The sequence below is a fragment of the Poecilia formosa genome, unplaced genomic scaffold (genome assembly GCF_000485575.1).
Source record: "Poecilia formosa unplaced genomic scaffold, Poecilia_formosa-5.1.2 Scaffold70, whole genome shotgun sequence".
NCBI lineage: Eukaryota > Metazoa > Chordata > Actinopteri > Cyprinodontiformes > Poeciliidae > Poecilia > Poecilia formosa.
The window spans coordinates 1907732-1919657 of NW_006800009.1; the positions used below are offsets into that span (position 1 = coordinate 1907732).

General features: G+C 40.4%; 1 long non-coding RNA gene across 1 annotated transcript in view; it reads right to left on the bottom strand.

The window, feature by feature from the left end:
* LOC107836617 (uncharacterized) overlaps nucleotides 1-9687 on the bottom strand; it is a 26883-nt gene extending 17196 nt beyond the window's left edge. The window contains exon 1 of the long non-coding RNA XR_001662562.1: nucleotides 9603-9687. This is a non-coding gene — a long non-coding RNA (uncharacterized LOC107836617). The remainder of the gene's footprint in view (nucleotides 1-9602) is intronic.
* Nucleotides 9688-11926: the final 2239 nt, after the last annotated feature.

An 11926-nucleotide genomic window follows, 5' to 3' on the forward strand; every position in this document is an offset into this window, starting at 1 on the left:
TTATGACTCACGAAAACACAAGTCACATGTTACTACACAAATGAACCATGCTACTCAGGCGCTGCTAACCACAGCAGCTTCTTCTTCTTTTTTTTTTTCCCTTTTTTTTTTTTCGTGCAGGCCCAAATGAAATCACATCATAATGCATCTCTTCATTAGCTGGACTGAGACAGAGACGGCCTCTCCCTTGTCTTCTGATAGGCCAGCTAAACAAGAGCCACAGTGTCATGTATCATGGTGTTTGGCCACAGCAGGCAAACCTGGCCTGCAGAGTTGCCAGACTGGGGTGGCTTTAGTTCAGTGTAATTTGATTTCATGTTGAGACGTCTAATGTGCATGGGTGGCTGTTGAACACGCATACCTTCTCTTTTGGTGAGTTTTACACACCTTGGTTGCTCTTCGCCGCGAGCATGGAGAGTCAGGGTGCAAGGCAACAGAGTAAAAGGCGGCAAGCAGATTGCCCTCTATTGCTGAGGTTCAGAAAACGCAGTGCTTTTCGAGCAGATCAGCACAAAGAAGTGCATAGTTGTGACGTGAAAGGAAAATCACACATGGTTTTTCAAATAAAAATCTGAAGAATCTTTGCCACTCTATCATTACTGATAAAGTGTTACTTTTCTCTCACATATATTGTTTGCCTGTAGGTAAAAAAACAAACAAACAAAAGTTATGTTTTGGTCTCCCTTGACTGGAGCACCTTAAAGCAGGGTTGTTGTGTCCATACATGGCTTGTTGCGAACTGCTGATGAGCTTTCTTTTAACAATGAATTTCTTCTTGCCACACTCTTCCAGTAAAGGCAGATTTGTGGAGTGTATAACTATTATCTGCCCTGTCAACAGATTCTCTCACCTGAGCTGTGGATCTCTGCAGCTCCTCCAGAGTCCCCATTGTCCTCTTATTGACTTTTCTGACTGATATAGTGTTGCCTCTCCTATCTGTTTAGGTGAACAGTGACATATTGGTATTTTTGCAATTGTAAAATGTCTCCACAACTCCCTGAACAGTCTGCAGTGTTCTAGTGTCTTCATGATGCTGTTTGTATAAAGTTCTCTGAAGAAACACCTTTGGGGTCTCCACAGAACAAATGCATTTACACCGAGCTGAAGTAGTAAAACTCTTTTCCCCAATAGGGTGACTTCTGAAGCCAGTGGGTTGAAATGTATCCCACCCATCTTTCAAATTCCTTTTTGTAAGAAGACTGAAGATCATGTGTAATTTTCCTTTCAAATCCCAGTTATACCTTAATTTGAGTTGGTCTGCTTAAAAAAAATTACAAATAGGATACACTCATGCAACAGGTTGCATTGTGAAATTGTGAAATTGTGAAACAATTAAAGGGTATGGCTACTTTGGAGAAACACTGAAAACACAGAAATGGATCAGATTGGGGTCAAGGGTAAAATTAAACTGAGGCTGTGCACCCATTCACCACAGAAGACAAAAAAACTCGCTGCTCTCGTCAACATACAACAGCAGCAGCAGCAGGTGATTTTACAAGGTGTTTGTTTTCACGGAGCTCCCTTTACTGCGGCTCTCACTATACTTGAGATAAATTAGGCATCACAAATCAACCAGGCGTGAAATATGCTCTTCTTCTTTTCTAAAAGTAGAAGTGAAATCAGGGTAAGTTTAACTAAACTAAGCATTAGGGGCATCACTTCTTAAACTAGACGTTACGTCTCACACTGCCAGACGTTTCCCAACTATCCCATTTTAGCCACTATCAACCTGTGTAACATTTCAGGACACTGGGCACCAAAAAGACAAATCCTTCTGAACTACACCCTGCAACAAAGTATAAAAGACTACGAGCTTACTATATTAACACTGACTATTCCCTCGTCTTGGTCTCTAAAGAACACAATGAGCCCCACAGAGAACTCCATACTACAGAGAGTCTCCATTGATGTCCTCTCAGCTCCCCTCCCCCTCTCAGACATCTGTAGCAGCTGCCCCCTTGTGCTCCTGTCAGCAGGGTAGAGTGTGTGTGTCTGTGTTTGCCTGCGTGTGTGTGTGAGCGTCTGTCTGTGGACTCGCTGAGGTGGGGTTGGCTGCGAGGTTAGAGTAAGGCGTGTTGTGACACCTCCCCCTTTGGAGGGGTCCGGCCCGCACACTTGTGGGACATCACATTCATCAATGGCTAATAGTCACTAGCAGGTCATCCTGAAAACACAACAGAGACCTCTGACCTCTTTTTAGCGCAAATGGCTGCGAGGTGGCCACATTAAGCCTCGGGCACTATACAAAAATGTGTGCGGCACACACCCATCAATGCCATAACATGCAAATTTTGACGTGTGAAATTGGTCGCAAACCGCACTTTACACTTCGTACACTAATAAACGCTCACTTTAAATCTGGGATAACTTAAGCTTGAAATAAAGGAGGAAAAAAAAAAAAAAAAAATCTTTTGCACTTGGAGTTCTGTGAAACTGTCACATGCCCGGGCAGCAAGTTCAGATCTTACAATGTAAGAAGCCTTGTTTGACTGAGCCACCACAGTTTGACACACATTCTGATGCATAGTAATCAAATTAAGTGGGCATAATTCATACCGCAGTCTGTGGCTACATAACAAATAAGGGACAATTAGGAAGGAAAACACTGCTGTGATGATAGAGACTGAGATTTTTTCTTTTTTTTTTTTTTACTAATAAAAAGAGATAAGACAAACAGTTATTGCACGTGATGTGAGACACTACATCAAGAACAGAAGTTTCATTATGATCCTTAAAATGAACACCGTCTCACTCCAAAGCGTGTTGCTTACATACACAGCTCTGGAAAAAAAAAAAAAAGCGTTTCTTCACACTGAACTTTCCCACATTTCGTCACAATACAAGCAAATCTTCGGTACATTTTGTTCTGATTTCACGTGAAGAGAAGAGCGAAGAGAAAGAAAAATACATTGTTTTCAACAATTTGTTCAAATACAAGTCTGAAAAGTGTGTCCTGAACAGGTTTTCAGCCACATGCTCCCTAACGGAAGTCCTGTCTTCAGAACCCACCTAATTACTGAGCAGAGCTCAACTTAATCTCAGGATTAATACAGCCGTCTTGTCAAGGCCTCAGAAAATATTAGAAAATATTATCGAACAAGGGCATCCTGAAGATCTGGGAACAGGTCAGGGGATCATTTTACATTATAAAACAACCACCCAAGGGAGTATGGCGCAAATACAAAACCGACAGAGTCATGGTCGTCCACATAAACTGAGAAAGCAGAGGCTAGATTGGTATTAGTCATACATGCCACCATGAGGCAAATAATAACTCTAGATGAGCTGCAGACATCAGAATTTGTTGACAGGACAATTATTAGTCATGCACTGAAAACTGAAAGCTAATATCAAAAACACACCATCCCCACAGCGAAACGTGGTGGAGGCAGCATGATGCGTTGGGGTTGCTTACCATCAGAAAAGACAGAGAAGCTAGTATGATTGCATTGGAGGTTAAGTGGAACTAAATACAAGGTGATTCTGGAAGAAAACTGGGGCAGAGGTTCATTTTTCAGTAGAACAGAGACCCCAAAAATACAGCAGTAATGGCAGGCTTTAGATCAATGTTAGATGAATGTTTTAGGATGGCCCTGTCAAAGTTACGATCTAAATCTAATTGAGAGCCTGTGTAAAGACTTCAAAATTGCTGTTCACTGATGTTCCTTTTCCAGTACGTCCGAGTTTGAGCTATTTGGCAAAGAGGAATGTGAATTTTAATCTCTAGATGAGTAAAGCTGGTGGAGAGATACCTCTAAAGAGTTGCAGATGTAATTGCAAACTCCAACATGAGGAGGCTGAGCACATAAACGTGTTCTCACTCCTTTTCAGATTTTAATTAGTGAAAAAAAAAAAAGAAAACCCATATGTCATTTCACCTCTTGCATTACTTTGTGCTAGTTTTTCAGTAAAATCGGTGTCAATAAAAAAAAGCTTAAAGTACATTGCAGCTTTCTGGTTGTGACATACAAATACGAAACGGTTCAAGAGTTTTAATGCTTGCACAACACTCTGCAAACCGTATATTTCTTCAAATTTTACTGTAAACGTAGAGTCAGGTGCCAAAAGGCCAAATGCTGTCATGCATGATGCGTGACAGATTCGACTACAGACCACAGAGGTCGGTTCTTCCTGCTCCCTCATTCAAACTTCCAGTGCCCTATCTGGTGTTGTGAGCGTTTTCCCAATTCCCAGAAAGGTTTTTGTGACGATTTAAATCCCCCAACAAAACACGATTCATTTCGCTTCCTGTTCTTGTAGCTTTTTTTTTTCTTATCTTGAGTGAACTGTCCACACCCTTCAGCATTTTATTCTTTATTAAGGCTAGCTGCTAAGAGGGATTACACAGAGGACTCAACACAAACAAGATCTAATCCTAGGGCAGAGGAGTTACCTTGAAAAATTAGGTTTTTAAAGGCCAACTTACAATCTTTTCAGTCTTTTTGACTGAAACAAATTGCCACTGGGATCTAAATGATTTTTAAGATGCAGCTGCACGCTGACGAGTGAAGAGAATGATTTCATGTAAATGAAAATGACTATTCATTAAAGATGGAGTATATAACTTTTATAAAAAAAATGTTTTTGACATATTTGTTAAATCTGTCACTATGTTGTGACGGCATAAAGACACAGATAATCTGTTTAAAAAAACTGGAACTCCTCTAACTTCTCCCAGTGCTCCCAGTGGAAACAGAAATATAAAGCTGTTTCAGAAACAACCAATCAGAGTCAGGAGGAGGGTCATTGAGCAACACCTACACGAGTGTGATTGACATCGCTAAAATATTCCTCCTGGCTCTGGTTGGTAATTTTTGACCGGGAGCGGTGGATTTCTTCAGACAGCAGCAGTAGCACTGGGAGAAGGTGAAGGAGTTCAATTTTTTCACAAATGATCTGTTTCATATCATACTGTCACAACATAGTCACGACACAGGACAGTTTTAACAAATATTCAGAAAGACTTTTTTTTTTATGTAAAAGTTACACACCCCAGGTTTGAATAGCAAATTATGCAAATCAGAGAAAACAAAGAAAGAGTAATAGTGTGACTGATCTCCTAAAAAGCACATCAACAAAATTCCTCTCAAAGGTAAAGTTTGGAAACAATTGTGTTGATGAATGAGATCAATCTAGAGCCATTTGGACAAAGCATCCTGTTAAACTGCTAGACCACGTCTACATCCAGCATTTTCTTCCTGTGCAAGTTCTAGAAAGTTTTGTTTCTCTGGCTTTTTACCCTTCCGTTACATAAAGGGACACAGTAATGCTTCTTAATCAAAGAAAATCAGCTCAGTCAAAATGTTTCAGTATACGTCTAGTGTTCAGATGAGTATACTGTATAAATTAGAACATTGTAAACAGCTGCTCAGACTTTTAAATTTCAAACATGTCTTCAAAATTTTGAGGAAAAAAAGCCTTTACACTACACTACACACACACATGCACAGGCACATACTTACATAATCATGTATATATATACATATATATACATATACTGTCCAGTAGCTTTTTGTACGCATCCCTGGATCAAAAACCTGAATTATCTCCATTGAACGTCAGCTATTTTTACTTTTTTGTTTTTTTTGCAAAGTCCTGGTCATTCACTACTGAACCAGGGATGCATCCAGAAGTTGCAGGACTGTGCCACTCAGAGACTGGAGTCACAGACCCCTGTTTTATATCCTCTATCCTTTTCCTTAAGGGTTTGAATTTTTTGTTAGCTTTATTATAATTTTATGATAACAATCGTTAAACATTGTTCTTAGACGAGTGTACACTCTGTGTTCTCAAAGACATCCTTGACTTTCTTGATCAGAAGCATTTAATGTCAGATCATTTATTTACTGGATTTTTAACAAACAATAATCAAACCCACTTTGTAGGAGTATTGCACCACTGTTTTTTCCTCATACTTAAGCACACCTCTTCTTTCATGACTCATTTTCTGTTTGATTGGCACAAATAATATTTCTATTTTCAGAACTTTTGAGTTATTTGTCTTCAGCAAGTAAGAGAAACCTTCTTTGCTCTGTGCAGTACTAAAGTGTGTAATGCTACAGTTCAGTGCCTTGCAAATGTATTCACACTCTTTGAACATTTTCACATTTTGTCACGTTAACCACAAACTTTTCTTATGACTTTAAGTGACAGACCAATACGCAGTAGTTAATATCACAAAGATGACGGAAAGTTATTTAAAAAATAATTTGGAAGAGTGTCTGACATTTATATTCAGGCTCCTGGAGTCTGTGCTTTGCAATTCTGGAAGAGCATTTCTAAAGTTTTTCAAAGTTTTCGTCTAGGATGTAGTTCCATACATTTCCCAGTCAACTCTGACTCCCTCCCCCTGCCGTCCACACAGTATGATGCTGCCAACACCATGTTCCACCTCAAGAGTAGTGTTAAAACAATTTCACATATTGGTCAAAAAGTTACATTTTGGTTTGAAGAAAGTACTTTTCCTCACATGTGCCCTGTGGAAACAGCATGCATCGAGGCAAAGCTTACTCTCTCCTCACTGTAAGTTCACACCATTCATTTTCAGAGCAGATATATCACAATAATGCCAACAAAAATCCAGAAAAACAAGTAAATCCAGAATACGTATAAGCGGGAGACACTTATGAGCATCAAGATTAAGGGAAAATTCTCTACAACAAGTTCTACCTTCTGCTGCAGCTTTACTGGCTCCTTGTAATTTCCTGTGACATTGTTGAACAAATGTGCAATTTTGAAGTCATTTCTAACAAATGTCAACAATATATTTCTTCTCTCTGCAGAAGAGACTGCAGAGAGTTGAAATCAACAGTTACAGGTTGGATACAGCTGCTTGAAAAGGGAACACTCTTATAGTGCAAAGCAGATATATCAAATGGGTTTTTGCTAAGGTATTTAAAATAAACAGCACAATTTTAAAGAGATGTTTCAGCATTTCTGAAGTTTCATCTAGTTATTAGTTCACCAGTGAATAGGCATTTCTTTTCTGTAGCTTCACATTGTACAATATAAAGTTTATTTGGTCCCAGAGGTTGAAACTAAAAGCAATCATGGATTTGTTTCATCTTAAAACAACTCCAGTCTCAAAAATGTTGCAGTAGTTTATGCAAATGGCTATTTCATCAATGGTGAATCACTCATCAGGTTTGCATTGAATGGCTATTTAAATTGAAGTGGATAATTTTCTCGCTTGAAACATGAAATGTGATACAAAATTAAAGCAGCACAGCGCAAAGCAAAAACAACACTTTAAGTGAATCCGACTTTACAGATCTTAACTCTGCCTTAGATTGCCAGTCATTTAATTTGCCTGGAAATGCTTCAAATTTCAGTATAAATCAAAGTATGCATATCCTATATAATTTAAGGTTTAGTATTTAAGTCATTAAGTAATTAATTCATAGTTCCTGTGTTACGGTATGTTATGAAATCATATAAACCTGTTATGACCAAGTGCCAGAAACCTGATTTTTATGTTTGTGTCTGCTCCGTCCGCTCGCCCCACATTCGGTCATGGCAGATGGTCGTTGGTACTGTGATGGTTGGGGGTACTTGACTTTCCTCTCTATGACTTTGTTGCTCATGATTGGAAAGTTTTCCATTTATCTTTCCATTTGTAGGTGAGGGTAAGGTGTCTATAGCCTTAATTCAGACAGCTTACAGGCAGGGAGCGGCAAAAAATGGGTCGAGGCATTGCTATGCTACTCAAAGCAAAACTCCCTAATACTGTGTAAATTAATATCTACAATAATGTGGATATATAAAATCTTCACACACCTGCTAAATATCCAAGTGTTAAAACATGAGACTGAATCATCGGAGTCATTTTAACCTTTTTGGTGACAAACATCTTGTACAATTCAACTGAAAAACAAACTAGTCTTTTAAATAAAAATAATTACAAAAAATAAAGAAGCTGCAATAAACTGTTTGATAGTGTACACACCTTCAAACTATTACTTTAATTTCAGCATTCAGTCTTATTTGGTAGGAGTCTACCTGCAGAAAAATACCAGCTAGAAAATAGTGATGCTGAAAACTGAAAGCTCCTCATGTTCAGCTTTCTGTGAAACACCTGAAGGTGTGTTTATGATTCAATCCAACTTGACAAAAGTGCTTGTTCCAAGGAATGATGCTACAACTACAACAACAATTCACGACACATGCAGTGTATTATTGAAGATGCATCGTTTTTGTGCCAAACTTACCACTGGGAAGTTTTTGATTTTAGTGAGGCCTGGTTGTTTTCTCTGGCAGAAAGAGAACCAGTTCAACCTTGCGCCTACTAAATACACCTGGCATTTTAACAAGGATGTGTGGACTTTTTATACCCACCAAAAAATGATCTCAGCTGTAAATTTATAAATTTGATTAATTCATCACGGTCAATCAATTCAATTTCATTTGTAGAGCACTTTTATACGGCCGAGTGTAACGCAAAGTAAGTCGACTTTAATGTATTTGAGAAAGAGATACATAAAAAACCTAGAGCCACTTTATTTAAATATCATGTATTTATTTATTTACCTTCTTATCTTAGTCATATGACACTTTTATTCTAGACCTTTTTTGATTTGTAAATAACTATTTACTAATTTAGTTAATTTATTTAAATGCGGCACTTTCAAGCCTGCGTTATTACAATCTCTACGTTGTGTATTAAATCCTAATGTAAGCTTTAAAAAGAAGACGAAGAAAAAGCAAAACAAAACAACAAAAACACTTAAAAGTGTGTCTATTGTCCTGTTTCTGGACTACAAACTGGAGAGTTCCCGCGGAAGTCCCGCCTTCCTTGGTCAAAATGTTGCGCCTCGATGATGTAACCGCTTTCCAAATATAGCGTGTTGCTGATGGCCAAGCGGCGCCCTCATTGGCCGCGCCGGCCGTCATTCGCGGTGACGTCACAGCCGCCGTGTTATTATTGTAAACAGCCCGCTTGCTCTCTCCCACCGACGCTCTGTGCGGGAGCCGACTACTCCATCCAGCCCTTTGTTCGTGCAGTAAAAAAAAAAAAAAAAAAAAAACACACACACACGCACACACACACACACAAACACTGAAGCGAGGAAGCGCAGCGATCTTCCGCGTCAAACCTCAAAGCAAAGTTGCACAGTCCAATTAAAATCACGACAAACCTCCCGAGTTTATAATTGAAAAGATTAAAAAAGAAGAAGAAAAGAAAACAGCGTAGAACGCGCCGCTACGTTACGGGCATGTTTGGGATCCTCTTGCACCCGGCTACAGCGCGTATATGTCACCAACACATTCGCGTTTACTCGGGGAAAAAAAAAAAGCCTCTCCGTTTGTACGCTTTTCATAGAAACCCCATTTAAAGAGCGTAGTATATCCCCGGCCCATATTTGGAGTTGACAGTTTAGTTACGCCGCCGTTGTCAATGACTGCAAAATGACAAACTTCTCATTCTGAAAAACACATGCACACAATGAATATCTCGGCCTGTTACTATAATATTCTACCCCCGTCAGTTCCACATCACGAAGAGACTTTAGACAGCCGATCAGATCTACTCGCACCTCTGCTCACTCGAGAGGTCACGCAGGAAAAGTTGAAATTACTCAAGTGTCTGTCTCATCCGTACTTACTCGGTTGTCTATTCCGGAGTCTTCGCCCGCATCTCTCTCTCTCTCTCTCTCTCTCTCTCTCTCTCTCTCTCTGTCTCGCTCTCTCTTCACTCAGTCGCTGCCAGCCGGGCCACCCCTCACCTCGATGTTTCCCACCCGAGCGAGGCAAGTTGACAGCAAGCTGCCATTCTCCGACTAAGTGCAGTTTCAGCAAAGCTTCAAGGAAGTTGTTTCTTTTGTTCCAGTATTTTTTGGTTGCGTCAATGTTGCGAAAAGAGAAAGGGGGGAGGAGGAGGGAGGAGGAGTGAGGGAGGGAGGGAGGCTAGGGGGAGGAGGAGGAGGAGTCCACGAGCCACCGTGAGAGGGAGGGAAAAAAAAAACCCAACACATTTGAGCGCACTACAGCTATAGAGAGAAACCCCATCATCCGAATCCGCGATCAAGTCGTCTCATCAGCTCAGCTCACGTGTTTTTGGGTTGTTGGACCAGCATCCCGACCAGAGTACGCGCAACCCGCCCGGGTCCGATAGGCTCTCCAAGATCAGCCTATATATACAGGTCGGTGCGCCTGAGCGCCTAGTGGAGGTGGAGGAAGGAGCATGAGGGGGGAGGAGGAGGAGGAGGTGGAGGGGCATTTGCATAGCGCGGTTGAGTTACAGATCCCATCTACTGCCATTCATTTCTCACACATCTTGCGTCGTCAAAACGAGAATGTGTGGTGCACCACGTACGCCTCTCTTCCACTTGAAACTGCTGGTTCTCAGGGAGAGCGGCGGGCGGCAGCGAGGTGCACAACAGTTTGCCGTCGTTGCTTGAGCCGCACAACAGGAACCGGAGTTTGAATCCAGTCCGGTGCTCTCGTCCTGTCAAGAAAGGTTCATTCAGTGATTCCAAATGCTGGCAGGAAAGTTTGCCTTTCTTCTTTTGTGAGGAAGCAATAATAATAATAATAATAATAATAATAATAATAATAATAATAATAATAATAATAAGAACTTATTTAAAAAAAACAACAATAAAAAAAACAAACAAAAACAAGATGCAAGAACAGTTTGGGCAGCAGAAGCAAACGCAACAATTCGTCAAATGCGCACAAGCGGACAGGTACTCTTTGATGCCGCGTATACCCGCCGCTCTTCTTGAAAGTGAAGAGCGGGCGGGGAGGGGACGGCCGAGACGGCTTGCTATGCAGAAATACGATCATGTTGGTTCATCGGATAAAAAGGTGAGCGCCGTTTCCTCGCTCTTACAGTAGCGTTGCGTCAGGAAGCTGCTGGTGTCAGTGAAGTCACCATCACTATAGTAGGTACGCCCATCTAATTTTCCTGCCCTCCACCTTCACCACTACATGGCGGCAAAAGAGACCGTTTTAAATCACTCCTAACTTTTTTATTTTATTTTACTTTTTACCTCAAACGCGTCCTTGGAAACAAGTTGACATTAGAGCGCTTGCAGGGGTGCGACGAAATAAATAAAAAGGAAGAGGAAGTAAATCATACGCGTCACACTTCAGCGTCCAAAGCCTAGAATAGGCCTCTTAAAGTTCAACAAGGACCTTTTTAAGATATGTTAAACTTGCTGAGTATAAACAGCTAATACGGTATACTGAAATCCGCACCAGGGTGTGCAGACTGTAAGCCCATGTCTGAATGCGCAAACAGAGTCACAACAAGCTGGGAAAGTTTAGTTTATCACGTTGCAAAAGTATCTGATGACAAACAAGATACCTCCATTTAAATGAAAAATAAAAGTGGTATCGCGGAACGTTCTCTTATCAGCAACTTTTACCTGCATGCGTGCGTACAAAAGAGGGGGATACAACACTTTGTAGGACCTTTTGTGGCGCAGTGTGACAGACAAAAAGGGTCTGTGTGTGCCACAGGTTTGGTGTGAGAGGCAACTTCAAATTGCTTCTGATGCAAACCAATTTTTTATTTTTAGTTTATTTTTCCTGCTAAAACACATAAAAGAGGTGGTAAGCTCTGTTTCCTCTCTCAGCAAATTAGCTGCATGCGCCAAACTGTCCGGCCCATGCATTGGCTTGATGAGAAATTGCAAATCACAGCTGGATTTATATATATTTTCCTTGCTAGATTGCACGTAGAAACCCGCAGTCTTTAATGTGCAAGGCTTGATGACCTGATATAGAGGTTTAATTGTATCAAACTGCATTCAGCAAAAAATTTCTTTAGGCAAACTGATGTAAAATGAGTTTATTGTGAAGGGAAATGATCGCAGACAGAAATATGTAGTTTTGTTTGAAAGAACGCTTTTGTTTATCTAGCTTAAATCAAATAATGAACCGTCTAGTAATCCAAATTTTGGTCCACTGTGCAGATTCGAGT